The 15,032-nt window shown below is 36.5% G+C and overlaps 1 protein-coding gene across 7 annotated transcripts in view; it reads right to left on the reverse strand.

Moving 5' to 3' along the window:
* The window catches only part of BMPR1B (bone morphogenetic protein receptor type 1B), a 380,728-nt gene that overhangs the window by 74,294 nt on the left and 291,402 nt on the right, over positions 1-15,032 (reverse strand). For 3 of the 7 annotated variants that reach the window (XM_059665152.1, XM_059665128.1, XM_059665135.1), the window contains one exon: positions 13,473-13,594. The exons of the other annotated variants lie outside the window; for them this stretch is intronic. The gene's annotated coding sequence lies outside the window, so the exon portion shown is untranslated. The remainder of the gene's footprint in view (positions 1-13,472; positions 13,595-15,032) is intronic. 7 annotated transcript variants of the gene reach the window in all.

Genomic DNA, 15,032 nt, shown 5'->3' on the forward strand with positions numbered 1-15,032 from the left:
GATCAGCTACATAAACATTTTTAAGAAGTTTACTTATACTAAATGTCAAACTTCTTTTATAATTTGGAGCCGTTCAAAATGTTAGGAAAAATGACAACTAAATGATTACCATTAATTTTATCTATTTATTAAATCCCACCATATCGACTTGACTCATTAAATTTTTTTCACATAAAGTTTATGTTTCAGACACAACTATCCTATTAACCATGTATGGTAAAACAGCAAAAAAAAAAAAAAAAAAAAGAACACACAAAACAACTTGTTTTAACCTAGCATAAAACTGCTACCAATCCAGATTGATTAAAGAAATATTTCTCATATACAAGGCTGCCTACATAGCACTTTGGGTTTCACAGAGATGAAGAAGAAATGACTGCTATGCTCACAAACCTTAAAATCTAACTGGGAGAGTGAGTGAGAAGTTACCTTTTTTATTGTTGTTCTTTTGTCATAAAAAGGCTGCTGACGAATCACTCCCACCAAAACTTTCACTGTTTCCTTTTACACTCTCTATAAACACAAAACCATCTGTCTCCCAGGCTAGTATCCATGCCATTTTAAATAAATAATCTGAAACCTTATCTAAAAAACAGATACCCTTTCCTAATAGCAGATGGTTTAAAAACCAAAAAACATTCATTTATATATACAAAGAGTTGAAATTTTAAAAAATATCAATTTTAATATGTAAATATAACTTAAATGTGTATATTAAAGAAAATGCTCAATATTTTATTTTCTCATTCATTAGATATCAATTCCCTGCTAAGCCAACCAGTCTATAAAAAGTGTTATTAAGAAAATTCCATATGATACATACTAGGTCAAAAGGAATTCCATGTCCATAAAAACATTCTCTTCTCATCAGAATTTGGCAAGTCTTATAGCTTTTCCCTATATTCAGGCATTCATATATGCAGACATTAGTGTTGGTAATACTGCATCAAAGTCCCTAGTCATACTCTGAGGCCAACTAAAGGAGGACCAAGATTTAAAAGGTATGCCACAAAATATATTAATATTCTCCTAACTATTCCCATAATCTGGTTTGAGCATCCAAAGTAAAATAGGATGGTTGAACTGGGTCTTGGGTATGTATTTATGTGACTACCAATATACAAACTCCTGATATTTTAATATAAAAAAATTTTCCCCCAAATTATACTTAATTAAATATTAAAATAATGCTGAGATTCTGAAGCACCATCCACTTCCCTCTGATTTATAGGAATAAGATGCCAAAGGACAATCTTGCTGACTCTGGGCAGAAACTGAGGAAAGGTCTGAATTGAGACTGTTAGTATAATGATTGTGTTATCTTCAATCTGAGTATGGCACACTCAGGAACACTCTGGCCTGATGCTGCTCAAGCTGTCCCTCTTTCGATAAACAAATGGCTTCAGTTTTCAAAACATTCTCTAAAAGCAATCTTTTTGTGTGCATGTGTTTAATTATATAAAGCCTAGTAGACTCAGTGGCCCAGGCTCTAAAAAGCCTTATTGATCTTACCTTTAAATTTTCCTTATCCAATGTATATCTCTTCATGTATGCCAATAATGTACCTGCACATACGTCATATTCTTGGTCAAAATGTTTCCTTCTTCCTCTTTTAAATAATTATCAGTACGGGATTTCACAATAAACAACCAAAAAAACAAAAAAGAACAAGAAACCTGAATTTAAGATGCCACATGAAATGTAATTATCTCTCATAAACCCTTTCTTCAGGTGTTTCTGTATATTGAGCCATACATAACAACGTAAGTTAGATGTACCTTTGTATCATATGTTTTTGCCTGAGATATTTTGATAAATTGGATATATGACCTTAAATATCAGTGTCAGATTAAGAAGGTAAGAAATATATACTTAAGTCATGTCCTATTTAAATGACCAAAGTGCTCCCAAACCATAATGATACCGATGTGGAAACAAAGGACAATGCTCAGGGCCACTTCACTTACAAAGTTTCCCACACTCACAGAGAACACAGATCAAACAAAATATTTTACCAACATTTAACAGCTGGTACTTCAGCTCTGAGAAACCATTCTCTTACGTTTTCCTAACCAACTGGGAAATCATGTGGGGTGGCAGGCAAGAACTTTCACTCTTTCATGAACTAGAGACCGGTACAACTTGTCAGTTTTAACTCATTCGGTCATCAGGCCGCTGGATCCTCCTCTGAGCAAAGTCTCAGTTGTTTTTTTTGTTTTGTTTTCCATAAGGAAAGAGCAAGATGATCTTTCCAAAGGAGCAAGTCCTATTTATGGTAAATGATTAGTTAATAAACTTATTTATTTTCTCTCCATCTTTCTTGGCAAACAAAAATATATGTGTTTTCGTCATTAAAACCATAGCAGCTTTTTGTTAGGAATATGAACATTTCCCATTGGCTCCCGTTTTCCATCACGTAGTCAAACAGCCTAACCAGAAAAGTATTAAACTTGTGCTGATTATTAATTAGACAGATAACCTGGAATCAAACAACTCTAATAGCCACTTCGTAAATTATCTTCACCCTAGCCCTTAGAATACGGCATTCTGTGGCAATTTTGTGCGCGCTAAAATTGTGGTAAAGCACATATTTCTCTTCCCATTTCATACCAATAAGGGAAAAGAACGTATTGCCAATAGGCGCCATCCCAAACAGCCCACCCACCCCCAACTGTGCCAGGCTCTTGCCTTTTAGAGTTCAGTGTCTCCTGACTAGCACGAAAGTATAAGCAGAGAGATCATTAGTAATGACACGTACGCGCTAGCAGATAATGTTGACTCACTTTAGGAACTATTAAACTATAAACACTGTGCTGAAAGCCATTTATCTGCATTTTAGGATAAACAGCAGAAGCTACTCAATTAAGTAGATTGCAAGGAATAAGTTACTGATGCCAAACCAAGGGAAGCCCAATTTTGAAAAGAAAAATCTGTGAATTTAATCAAAATCAGTCTAGGATCCCAGGGATGTTGAAATATAAAAATATTAAACATTTTATTTTATAATATAAATACAATACATAAAATGTTAAAAGGCCATGGGAGGACATCTGTAATACTTTCAACAATAAAGACAAAATAAAAAGATAAAAAAGAAAATATGACCAAAGAAGGGGGAAAATAAAAAGACCACAGATTCCATTACCAAAGTTATTGTCAAATAGTTCAAGGTCAAAGGAAATTTACTGATACTTGATGGATATTTTCTCTTAAGTGACATTTACGGCAGTGCTGATGCTGATGTTACCAAGGAAAGCTTTACCTACTCCTGTGTAGAAGGTGAGGTTGCATTAGGTCTGTTTCCTTTGTCAGTGCTATTGCTGCTCACAAACAATTCCCCTATTTTGAAAGAGAGTTTCTAAAATGACTCCTCTCAAGAAAATGAAACACTACATGAGTGCTATTTTTCATGGAAATACGTTTACATGTTTCTCTCTCTAGCATGTTCCAATGTTTCAAGAAAAACACCCATGTATCTGGGAACACTGGGGGTTTTCTTACAGTTGATTAGAAGGACATGAGATAAATCAAGTGCCACATTCAGGTAAAACACTACATGTAGAACCTACTTCTCCTACTTGTCAGAAACCATATCACAATCTGCTCCTTTTCACACCTCCAGATGTCAGGAGCTTTTCAAAACAATTTCAGGTCAGAGAAGAGAACACACAGGTGTGTGTTATGTCAACTACTGAAAGCAATTGAAGGTTAGCCTGGAATCTGATCCCTCCACCAACACATTCCTGTGCGCATTACAAACGCTCCCTGAGGGAACAGCACACCGATGCGGACTCTTTTGAGAAAACATCCTGCACCTCCTGAGGTGTGTTTTTTAGCAGGACTGTTCAAAAGCATCTCTGCTGCATAACATCAAACGCCCACCACCTCTTCGCCCACCTTAATGCCTTCTCCACTATCACCTCTTCTGGGCTGTTTCACCAATCATATAACGGGTTGAACAACAATAAAATATTCAAAATCAACATACGTGTATGTTACACCAAGAGAACTGAGACAACCCACACAAAATATTAAATGTTAGGCTATCAATAGCAAATGCTTAGAATAATGATAAGTTAGTTGGTCTTGGGAAAACTGTATTTTCACTGCTGGTATAACAAGCCTGGATCAGAAAAATGGCAGTAGCATATCCAGCAAATGGTATATGATCAGTGCTTGCACTAAAAATGGTGTACTTAGTCATTCAAAACCTGCATTAGACTCAGACAGAGACTTAAAGGTGACATTATTTAAAAAAAAAAAATAGTCACCAAAGGAAAGGCTAGCCATTGAATGACTGGGTTCCCAATCAAGATTAGAAAAAGTCTGCCTTCTAATTATGTTTAGTAATGATCCAGAATAATCACACTGAGCCTTTAAAACATCACTATCAATCATACTCACATTCACTCAAAAGATTCAGTATTTGTATAATCCTTCCTTTCACACCCTCCCACAAGTATGTCCACAGTGAGGATCTACCAGTAAAAAATTATTCCCACAAAACCCCTCTTTCTGCCAAATGTTCCTAGTATTTTCCAAACCTCAGAAATATCTCACTACTGAACAACCCCCCAGGCTAATGCTAAAAAACAAAAAAACTGAAACCTTTCAAACATGTTTGTATTTTCTTTCTCCAGGGCCTTGAACAAGAGCTAATGCTCTGAGCAGGATGCACAGTGCTACTCTGAGAACAGTTTGGGGAGCGGCTGAAAAATGTACGTACACATTTCATAACTGCACATGTCAAGTCTCAGCCTCACTCTTCTAGTCAGTAAGCAGCAAACCCAGAGGCCTCCACTCCCTGCTCCACGCGCATGGGGAACACGGGGGCGGAGGCTCTCTCTGCTGGAGCAGACGAGCGGAATATGCTGGTTTGATCTTGGTACCCCTCTGCCTCGCTTTGTCATGTGTTGTCTCCCAATCCCAGTGGCTTCTCAAAAACCTCAATATTCTCGAAGACCCAGCTGTCGTTCTCCCCTCCCACTCTCACTGCGAAGACAGGAAGCACCGGGTGTGGAATATCCTTGTTCGCCCCCCTCCATTCAACGCACACCTCCTAACTGTGAACTTTTATTCATGCTTGTCATCTCAGGGGAGTCCCCTCCCCCCCTCACCATGTGGCTGCTGGATCCCATCTCTTCTCACACACCCAGGGACCCGTCAGCCTCACAGAGGGTGGCTGGCCTTCACAATTTCCTTTCTGGGTTGTAAAAAAGGAGTTGTTTTCCCAGCCTAGATCAGCCCACCTGAAAGGGGGTTTTAGGACTAAGCGAGAGTAAGTGTATTGGGAAGAAAGGCAAAAGGACCCTCCCTGAAAGGAACACCTGCGATGCTATGCTTACGCCTTTATACCAAAATGCAGTCACTTGTATACAAAACATGTAACCGAGCACCGGCTCTGACAATAATAGGCCAAGTCACACGTGTAACAGGATAACACGGCTCGAAACAGGTGTTGGAATCATGATTTCTTGCCCCAGCCGTGCTACTGACTTGGAAATCTCCCGAATGGCCAGAATGTTTGGTTTGGAAAACCAGCATGGTGACGATTTACCAAATAAAGCTGAGGTGGTAAACATAGGTTCTCAGGATATGTTTCTGGAAGAAATGCCGATGAATGAATTAGCTCACTAGACAAGACTCAGCCAAACATACCTGTCTAGATTAGAAATTTAGTGTGAAGGAAATGACCCGAGGCAACACCATCATATAACAGTGCCCCACAGTAACTGCTATTCCCATGACCACATTCCCTGGATGGGTAACAGAGAGAGTGATAATGGGTGTTTCTAAAGAAAGGAATCATGTGCAGAAAGTAGCGGCTGCTCTGGTAACCAAAACATTCCAAAACACTGTAATGTGTTACACCTCTAACTACTTCCAGCTACTTCCTTTACCTAATAAAGAATTTGGGGAAAGGGCATCCAAGCCCCATTGCCTAAGATCATAACTAGTTATGGACAGAGAAATAAAAATAAATCCAAGCTTGCCTAGCTACAAACACGGGAAATCCTTCACAACTAAGTGCATGTATCTATATGTTACATATGGCTGCATAGATGGATATTCCCTGACTTTACCCACCTAATTTCAGGCAGACCTTAAGGCTGATACCTACATTTACATATTTACAGAATATTGCACACATATAAAACAATTTATGTTGTGAGTTGCATTAATGAGTTTACTGAGAAAGGGGTTAGGATAGATTAAAGAAACCATATATACTGAAAGAAAGAAAAATGACAAGCCAACAATGAACAGCAGTTGTGAATTTCCAAAATTAAACTAACATATTAGTCTGGAAATAACTTTTACTTCCTTTGAGCATTTTACTAACTGATTTATAAACTATAGTTAATAAAGGGTGAATTTTGCTCTGATACAGAATATTAACTCAACTGATTAAGTCTATGTTTTTAATTCTTCTTAGTGTTAGTAAGATGGGAATACATTACAAAGCAAAAAAGAACAAATGTCAGAGAGCAGTGCACCAAAACCTGAATTCCCTCTTCCGTAAGGTATTGTAGGGCTGTGCATGAAGAGAGGAAGCAGCAGCATAACAGCACATGCCCTCCTCTAGCGACCACTGAAATATACTGCTACCCTGAAATCTTATTAGCCTGCTCTCTGCTCTGAGAGATGGGCTGTCTGATCCTGTCATTTGAACTTTCAAACACTTCCAGTTCCTTTCGCTTTTTTTTTTTTTTTTGCAGTATTGCCCCCTTTAAAATCACTTCAGCTAAATTTCTAGTAAGTCCTGAGTTCCAAAGGCCTGAACATAATCTGTTATGATTGTTACCCAGTAGTCACAGGAGGTTATGGCTACTTACCATAGCCTTTCAGTCCTGTGTCTCATTTGCTTTGTGTGTTTTTGTTTTCATTGTCATTTGTGTAAGTCAGTCTAGTTCCTGCCAAAAATACTTGAGTTCTTTTAGCCTGGCCAAGCAAAGAAGAATAGAAGGCTCAGAAAAGATGGGGACAATCATGCTAAAAATGCTGCCAGGTTCAAAGCAACCTAGGGGCCACAATAGTTTATCTGTGTATCCTGAATTACCGTATTAGTCAAATGAGTTGGCAGGAAGACATGCTCTCCAACCTCCCTTCTACTTCAAACACATGATGGTTCTACATAACTTCTACTTGGCTGATATGCATTCTTTTTTCATATCTATAGCATGAAAAGAAGACACGGCTCCTGCCACTGCTGATAAATACATGTGTCACCATTCAAAGAAACAGCAGGACAGAACATGATGCATCGCCAACATTACCAACTCATATTCAGTGTTGTATTATCAGCTTTGCTTTCAGAACACTTTATATAAGTGCATCTTAAAAACAGATGCCTTGTATGCCATATTCAATTCACCTAATGAGTTATCGCCAACTGCTAGGTAGTATCAGCTACTACTTGTTAACAATTTGGTAGATCTGCCTAGCATCTTGCACTTGTCAAGATTCGTACATGAACATACATGTGTTTGTTGAACTGATTAAAAAATTATACACATATACATTCTATAATATCTACATAAAGTGCTAATGAAGTTTTATAACTAACCTATACTTAATCATTTACCTCAGATCTTCCATTGATATACAGGGTGGGGAAAAAGTAGGTTCACAGTTGTTCGTATGGAAAATAATACAATAATAAATAATAATACAATAATAAATTCTGTTTTGAGTACTCACAACTGTAAACCTACTTTTGCCGCACCCTGTAAAATCATATAAATCTAGTTATATAACTTCGCTGGATTCTAATGTCCCATTTTTAATAGGAAGAGAACTAAGAGGATGTATAGGTAATGTGGACATTCACTTTAAAATGTAAGAAGACAATAAAGATTGTATGTAGAAAGTGGCTTGTCAATTAACCCTTTACTGTATACATCGACTATCACAGTATGCTGTGTACACTTTAGGCAAGTAAATAACTACTGAAATGATCCACAAATAAGAGAAAGAAAACTACTTTTTACCGAGAACTTAACCACAGTGGTACAATTATCCCCATTTTTATGAATGACTGAGGCTCAGATAGGTTATAAGGCTGAGCTGAGATCTTCACTATTCCACGTAACTATTTTAACCAAATCACCTGGATGATGATGATGATAATAATGATGTTAGCTTCGGGTTGTTGTTTTTTCCAGTAACAAGAATAGGTTTTCCTAAACCTGCTTTGTTCCCTTATGGCAAAATACAAGCTCCCTTATGGCAAAATATAAGCTAATAACCAGAGCCTCTCATTTCTATCCCTGTCCCTAATCAGTGCTACTGCTGTATTCTCTGATCTCCCTCCACTTCTATAGCCCATTATTTGCACTGCTGCCTTCTAAAAATAACAACACAGGTGCATAAACTTGTAAAACCAAAAAGCTAAAGCATAACAAACAAAAAGCTCTAATGGTTCTAAAGTTCTTATGAAGGCATTCAGGGTTCTTCATGAACTGATTCAACCTACTTTTCCAATTTCATCTCTTACCATGACCTTCTCCCTGTCAACACCTTATTCTTCTTATATGCACCATGTTTTTTATATCCCTATGCCTTTGCTCATAATATCCTTTCAGCCCACAACAGCCTCCCTCTCCTTCACCATCTCTATAACATTTCTCAATCAGAAATACAGGGTGTATGTATACACACTTTGAATAATTATAAAGGCAGTTTATTAAAATACATTTCATTTTCAAAATGTAATAGATTAGCTGTTAAAGTGTGTATATATATATATATATTTTTTTGGGACACCCTATATATGCATCTTTGTTGATGTTTCCATGGAACTTTACCATGTTATATATGTTACCCCACCTTGAACAAGTTAATTGCAAATATATATCCTGGCCTATCAATTATCATCCACTTATTAAAAGTAGTACAGTTTACTTAAATATGATTACCCAATTATTAACTTGAATAATTAGCTATGTGACCTCAAACTATTTACTTAATCTCCATGAACCTCTATTTCCTCATCTGCAGAATAGAAATAATAGTACTTATTAATTCATAGATGTAAAATGATTAGAACAGTACTTTAAACAGAGTTTGCTCCATAGAAGCATGAGCAATTTGTATATTATTATTAGCTGAAATTTGTGAACAAATAATTACAGTTTGATGTTAACTGGCTCAAATATGCATCCAATTCTAATTTTAGCCTATGCAAATTTTTGAAAGACATGTAAGTTTTTAGTATATTAAAAAAAACACTTTTGAAAAAAGCTAGATTACTTTATAGCTTTTCAAAGTAGGTTTATATAAGTAAACATATTCATTATCATAATGGACTAAAAGACGAGCCAACTATACTATAAGACCTTCCTAGAGCGCAATACTAATAAAGTTGGAATGGATTTCTGCAGAGCACAAAATAATCTCATCGCTCCAAGCAAAGAACCATTTCATCCTGAAATTTTACTGCATATACAGTGAAATGAGAGTTGTAAATCAAGGTAGGACTCTTGGGGGAAGATAAGCTTATTCACTGAACATTTTCATTTCTGCACACAGTCTAGAAATTCTCTTCACATTCTGAGCATTCTGCCATTTACACAAAAAACTTAAGCCTGTTTTACAATTACAGAACATGCATAGTTCAACACTTGGACCTCTTTCTCTTCTTTTTCTCTTTGCATTAGACAACGCGACAACTTGGATCCGTTAGCTTTGACAACTAGAAAGGAAGCGGACTCCGGGTTCTGATAATGGTTGGATAGGAGAAGGGAACCACGAATCACAGTGAGCTGGGAAACAGTAGCCTTATTATATAGCAAACACCGAGAAGCAGACTGATCAGTACTAATGCCCTGAGTGCTTACCTTGGAAATGTAGAGAGAATTTAGTTGCGTTCTCTAAACTAACGCATTTCCATTCCAAAATGAGGACTAGGTGGCTAAAAATTATAAAGGCAAAGTTAGCACTCAAAACTAGGAGTACACAACCAAGTCCACAATAGCCATTAAATGGTAAAAGGATTATATATCCTAACCTCGGGTCATTACTAATACGGTATCATGCACACATTAACAAATGAAAAGACAGTATCCCTATGACACATCTAAAAACTGAAGAATAAATCGCAGCAGATTCACTATCATCTTCTCAAAAATTATAAATATAGCAATCATGTTTCCAACAGAAAATAGTTATTAGAAGTGGAAGTTTATTCAGTTACTGTGAAACAGATCCAACACCTAGCATATAGACTGAGAAGGACAGATGGTGAAAGCAGTAAAAATTCCAGTGGAAACTATGACTAATTGTTATTAAATTTATGAGGCTTGTCTTAAAGATAAGGTTTGAGTTAAATAACAGCAACTCAGCTCTTTGCGAAGACAAATTTAATCTTATGACCTACAGTGTGTAAAGTAGAATGGCAAATTAGTTCAGAATAAATGGGATGTTCTTTAGAGGAATACATTTATCAACAGAACCACAAATGTTTGGTTTCCAGGTCAGTGCTTACTTCTGCAAATGTTAAGCCTCACAGAAAAAGAAGTATGTGGATGGATGCCTTAGTATTTCTCTGCTCATCTCAATACTTCTATTTCATATTTAAAGTAATGATGAACAGGCAAGTAACTGTCCAGTCAATTACCCAATTTCATGCTCAGGTATTTCTTTATTTCCATTACCAAGGAGAAATGGTTTACATGGAGTAACACCAAAATGGTATAACTGTTCTAGCTTCAAAACACCTTGTTGAACTTCAGTAACTTCTCATTCATAAAAGACTGTGCTTTTGAAAGCAACTGAATATATATGTAGATATTCCTATATTCTATGTCATGTTTCCATCAAGAGAACAGCTGCAGTCTGAGGTAGCGCTAAGTGGTAGGACACAGTGCCTTGATGTTCTGGGAAGACGAGGGAAATTGAAATGAGAAAGGAAGCTAAAATGCTGCCCATCAGTGAGGATTCATTAACCATTCCTTTGCATCACCTTAGCCAGGGAAAACGAAGATCTTTCCAAAGGGCCTTAATTAGGGCCAAAGAAGTGTAAATTGAAAGTTTCTTGAGGCAAAAACACCAGTGTGACAGGCACTATTCTAAGTGTTTTTCACGTGTTAACTCAGTTGCTTCTTCCAACAAGCTTATGAGTCATGCAGTATTATTTTCCCCAAATTACTATACAGAAACTGAGTCACTGAGGATGTGCCTCAGTTTCTGTTTTTGTATTTGACTCCAAAATGCCGAAGTAATCTAAATATACAAGGTCATAGAGCTAGGAAGAGTTGAAACTGAGATTTAAACACAAAAAAGTTTGACTCCAAAGTCTGATCTTCTGTGATATGCCATCTACATAGAAGTAGAATTTCCTAGTATCTTCAGAAAAAAAGCACTCATCTAAGATAATGATAATATTATATTGACTATATTATATTATAATATAATATTATATTGACTAAGATAATGATAATTATATTGACTATAATAATAGTCAATGCAAAATTAAAGTCACTATGTAATAATCAAATATGTGGATTATAGTCTAACTACTACCCAGAATCATTTTTTTAAGAATCTTACTTGTTTGCAGTGTTTCTGACTTGGCAATTCACAATGAAAAAGAGATGTGAATTTCTAGTTGCCACCACATTTTGCTTTAGTCTTCAAGTATTTTTATCTCTTTTTCTTTTGAAGCGAATTTTAATGAGTCCTTCATTGTCGAAGGACTTCATAAATATTAATTAAGCATTAAGAGGAGTCATGAATCCTTTCCCGAAAATGTGAAAGAGAAAACAGTTAAGACTCCACTGTAGAGTAGACATGAAGAAAGACTAAGTGGAATTGCAAACATTCAGCTTTGTCTTAGATGTTTCTCCAAATGGTTCATATCGTTAGAAAATTCCTAGTCTGGAGAAACTTTTATTTCTGCCCTTAGAAGAAGTTCTTTCACCTCTGTTGAAGATATTTTCATTTTTATCACCCATTCAATTCCAAATGATCCAAAACGTTTCACCAACTCTTTATGATGCCTTCTGCACCACTGAACAGTAAAAAAATGGTTATGATGTTGGGAGGATATGATTTTGATCTAAATCAACAGGGCAGGCCTGGCTATTATAAAAGTGCCACAAACCTTTTTCAGAAAAAAAAAATGGGTTTCATACAGGACTTGAGTCTTCAGAGAAAGCATTCACCACAGTGTGGTGTTTACATGAAGGACACACAGCAGTCTGGACTATTATCACACAGGCAGACTTCTCGTGATGAAGCCACAGCCTCAAATACTTCCTAGCTACCCAAAGTGGGGAGATGCCCACGAGATATCATGGCAGTGCAGTGCTCCCAAGGTCAGCCTACAAAATGAGACCGGCTGGCAAGTCAAATATTAACTCGCTGAGAGCAAATCACTCCAATCCCACCACATCTGATTCACTGAGTCAGGCTGACAAAGGTACCTATAAAAGGGGAAAATGCGTTTGCTTTTCCAGATGTACAGTAATGGTTTTTCCCCCTTTTCTCTTTCAATTTTTGTTTCCTCAATCAAGAGAGATAAACATACATTTTATAAAGGTACTTTCATATAGCCTTTGCATTGTAAAAGCAGCTACCTTATCATTATCACGTAACCAGAAACAAGAAAGATCATTCAAATTTGGAGAAATTAAGACATAGCTATGAAGAAAATGAGTATGTTTATTTAATGGAGTTCCTAGTTCTATAATTTCCAATATGAGCCAAATTCAGAATTCTTAAATCATTTAAAGGCTTTAAATTTTTTAAATAAAAATAATCAGATTATTTTTGTTTTTGTATTTGACTCCAAGGTGTCTAAATACACTTATTAAATTCTTAAAATTGTTTCTCCAATTGCCTGGTACTTTTCAATTCATAAAGTGTAGATAAGGCTGAGTGCAGGTGGGGGTGGGGGAAGGGGCACGTCTGTGATAATCTATACTTTGTGGCTAAATATTATGTTTCTAAGGACTCCCATGCTTTTTCAAAGAAAAAATAAAGTAAAAACTTTGTTTATCTACTATGTCCAGTAAACACAAACGTTTTACACTGCCTGAATTCAGAAACACACAGCAGAAAAAGTGGGCCACACGTATGAAGTAAGAATAGAATAATGTAACTCAGGGGCCAAAAATGCTGAAGAAAACATTTTTGTGGTATCCTCTAGATATAATAATAATTTTTAACAGACTAAGAGTTTATTAGTTCATTATGTTATGATTATGTTACCACCTTACAGGTGAATATGTATTATGATCTAAGCAAATAAAAAGGAAAAAACAAGTATATGATTTTCTTAACATCTGTTCAACAATTTCAAGTTCAGAATAAGAAAGTCCATTTTAGTCCATGTATTTAGCTTCAACATACACACAAAAATGTCTTGGTGAAGAATATAAACATGAGCCCTGGCCAGTTTGACTCAGTGGATAGAGCATCAACCTGTGAACCAAAGGGTCCTGGGTTCGATTCTGGTCAAGGGCATGCACCTTGGTTGCAGGCTCCTCCCCAGCCCAGGCCCTGGTCAGGATGTGTGCAGGAGGTCAACCAGTCAATGTGTTTCTCTCACATCGATGTTTCTCTCTGTCTTTCCCTCTCTCTTCAACTCTCTCTAAAAATCAATGGAAAAAATATCCTAGGGTGAGGATTAAAACACAAACCAACAAAAAATACTATAAACACAAAAAACTTGTATTTTTTATTTTATATTACTTTATTTTGGTTTATTAAGGGTTAACACTTGTCTCCTTCTTTAGAAACCCAGAATGAACCATGCTTATTGATTGAATGAATTTAAACAGATTTAAAATAAGTCATTGTGATGGTTAATTTTATGTGCCAACTTGAATGGTTCATAGGATACCCAGATATTTGATCAAAAAATATTCTGGTATTTCTGTGGGGAAATTTTTGGATGAGTTTAACAATTACATCGACAGATCCTCTAAAGCAGATTACCCTGTTTAATGTGAATGGTCGTCATGCCATCTGTTGAAAGCCTGAATATGACCAAACAGCTGACTCTACCCCAACTATAAGGGAATTCCTCCTGCCTGCCGGCCTTCAACCTGGGACAGAGGGGGTTTTTCCTGCATTACCAACGAGATCAAGCAAGAAATTAAAAACTTTCTGGAAACAAATGAAAATGAACACACAATCACCAAAACCTGTTGGACACAGTGAAAGCAGTCCTGAGAGAGAAGTTAATAGCGCTACAGGCCTACTTCAAGAAACAAGAAAAGGGACTAACAAACTACCTAGCCCTGCCCTTGAACTCAAACGGAAACTCTTCTTTCTCGTCTCCAGCCTGTGGCCACAGCACTGGAACTGCACCACTGGCTCTCCTGAGTCTCCAGCTTCCCGACTGCAGATCCTGGGATTTATCAGCCTCCAAAATCCTAAGAGTCTGTTCTTTATAAAGAATACATGCTTACTTTATAATATATATTAATTTATATTATAATTTTAATATATGTCTCCTGTTGGTTCTGTTTCTATGGAGAAATCTAACGGCTATTCCTAGCACCCTTAAATACCCAAGGCTTCTTTTAAGTAAATATAAAAGGTTCTTATAATAAAATCTCGATTACCTTTGGCCCTTCAATTGAATTTCTTTCATCTAATAAGGAACTATAATTTCACTGTTGGCAATCTAGTTTAGATCCCACATATTGTGTTCAGAATCTATGTTTTCTTGGTAGCAATATAGGCGGTGTAGCCCCTAATGCCTCTGTGCCATAGTGAGGATCCAAGGCAAGCTAACACTATGAGATCATCAACATCGTATGAGTAATGCAAAGTGTCAACATGAGAATAAGCAGCAAGGGTTAAATTCAAATAACAAGTCAAAGATTTCACCCAAAGCTAAAGTGCACTCACCAACTAATAGATACAGATCAGAGTGGTTTTGTTTTAGTTTCTGTAAATTTCACTGGGCAGTATCTCTCCCCTCACTATCCTCAAATGGCCTAGGAATCTGTATATAGTAGTATTTTTCAACAGTGCTTCCCCCTTGAGAAATCAAATTTTTAAAATAAATTTTAGGTTGA

The sequence above is a fragment of the Myotis daubentonii genome, chromosome 1 (assembly GCF_963259705.1).
Source record: "Myotis daubentonii chromosome 1, mMyoDau2.1, whole genome shotgun sequence".
Taxonomy (NCBI): Eukaryota; Metazoa; Chordata; class Mammalia; order Chiroptera; family Vespertilionidae; genus Myotis; species Myotis daubentonii.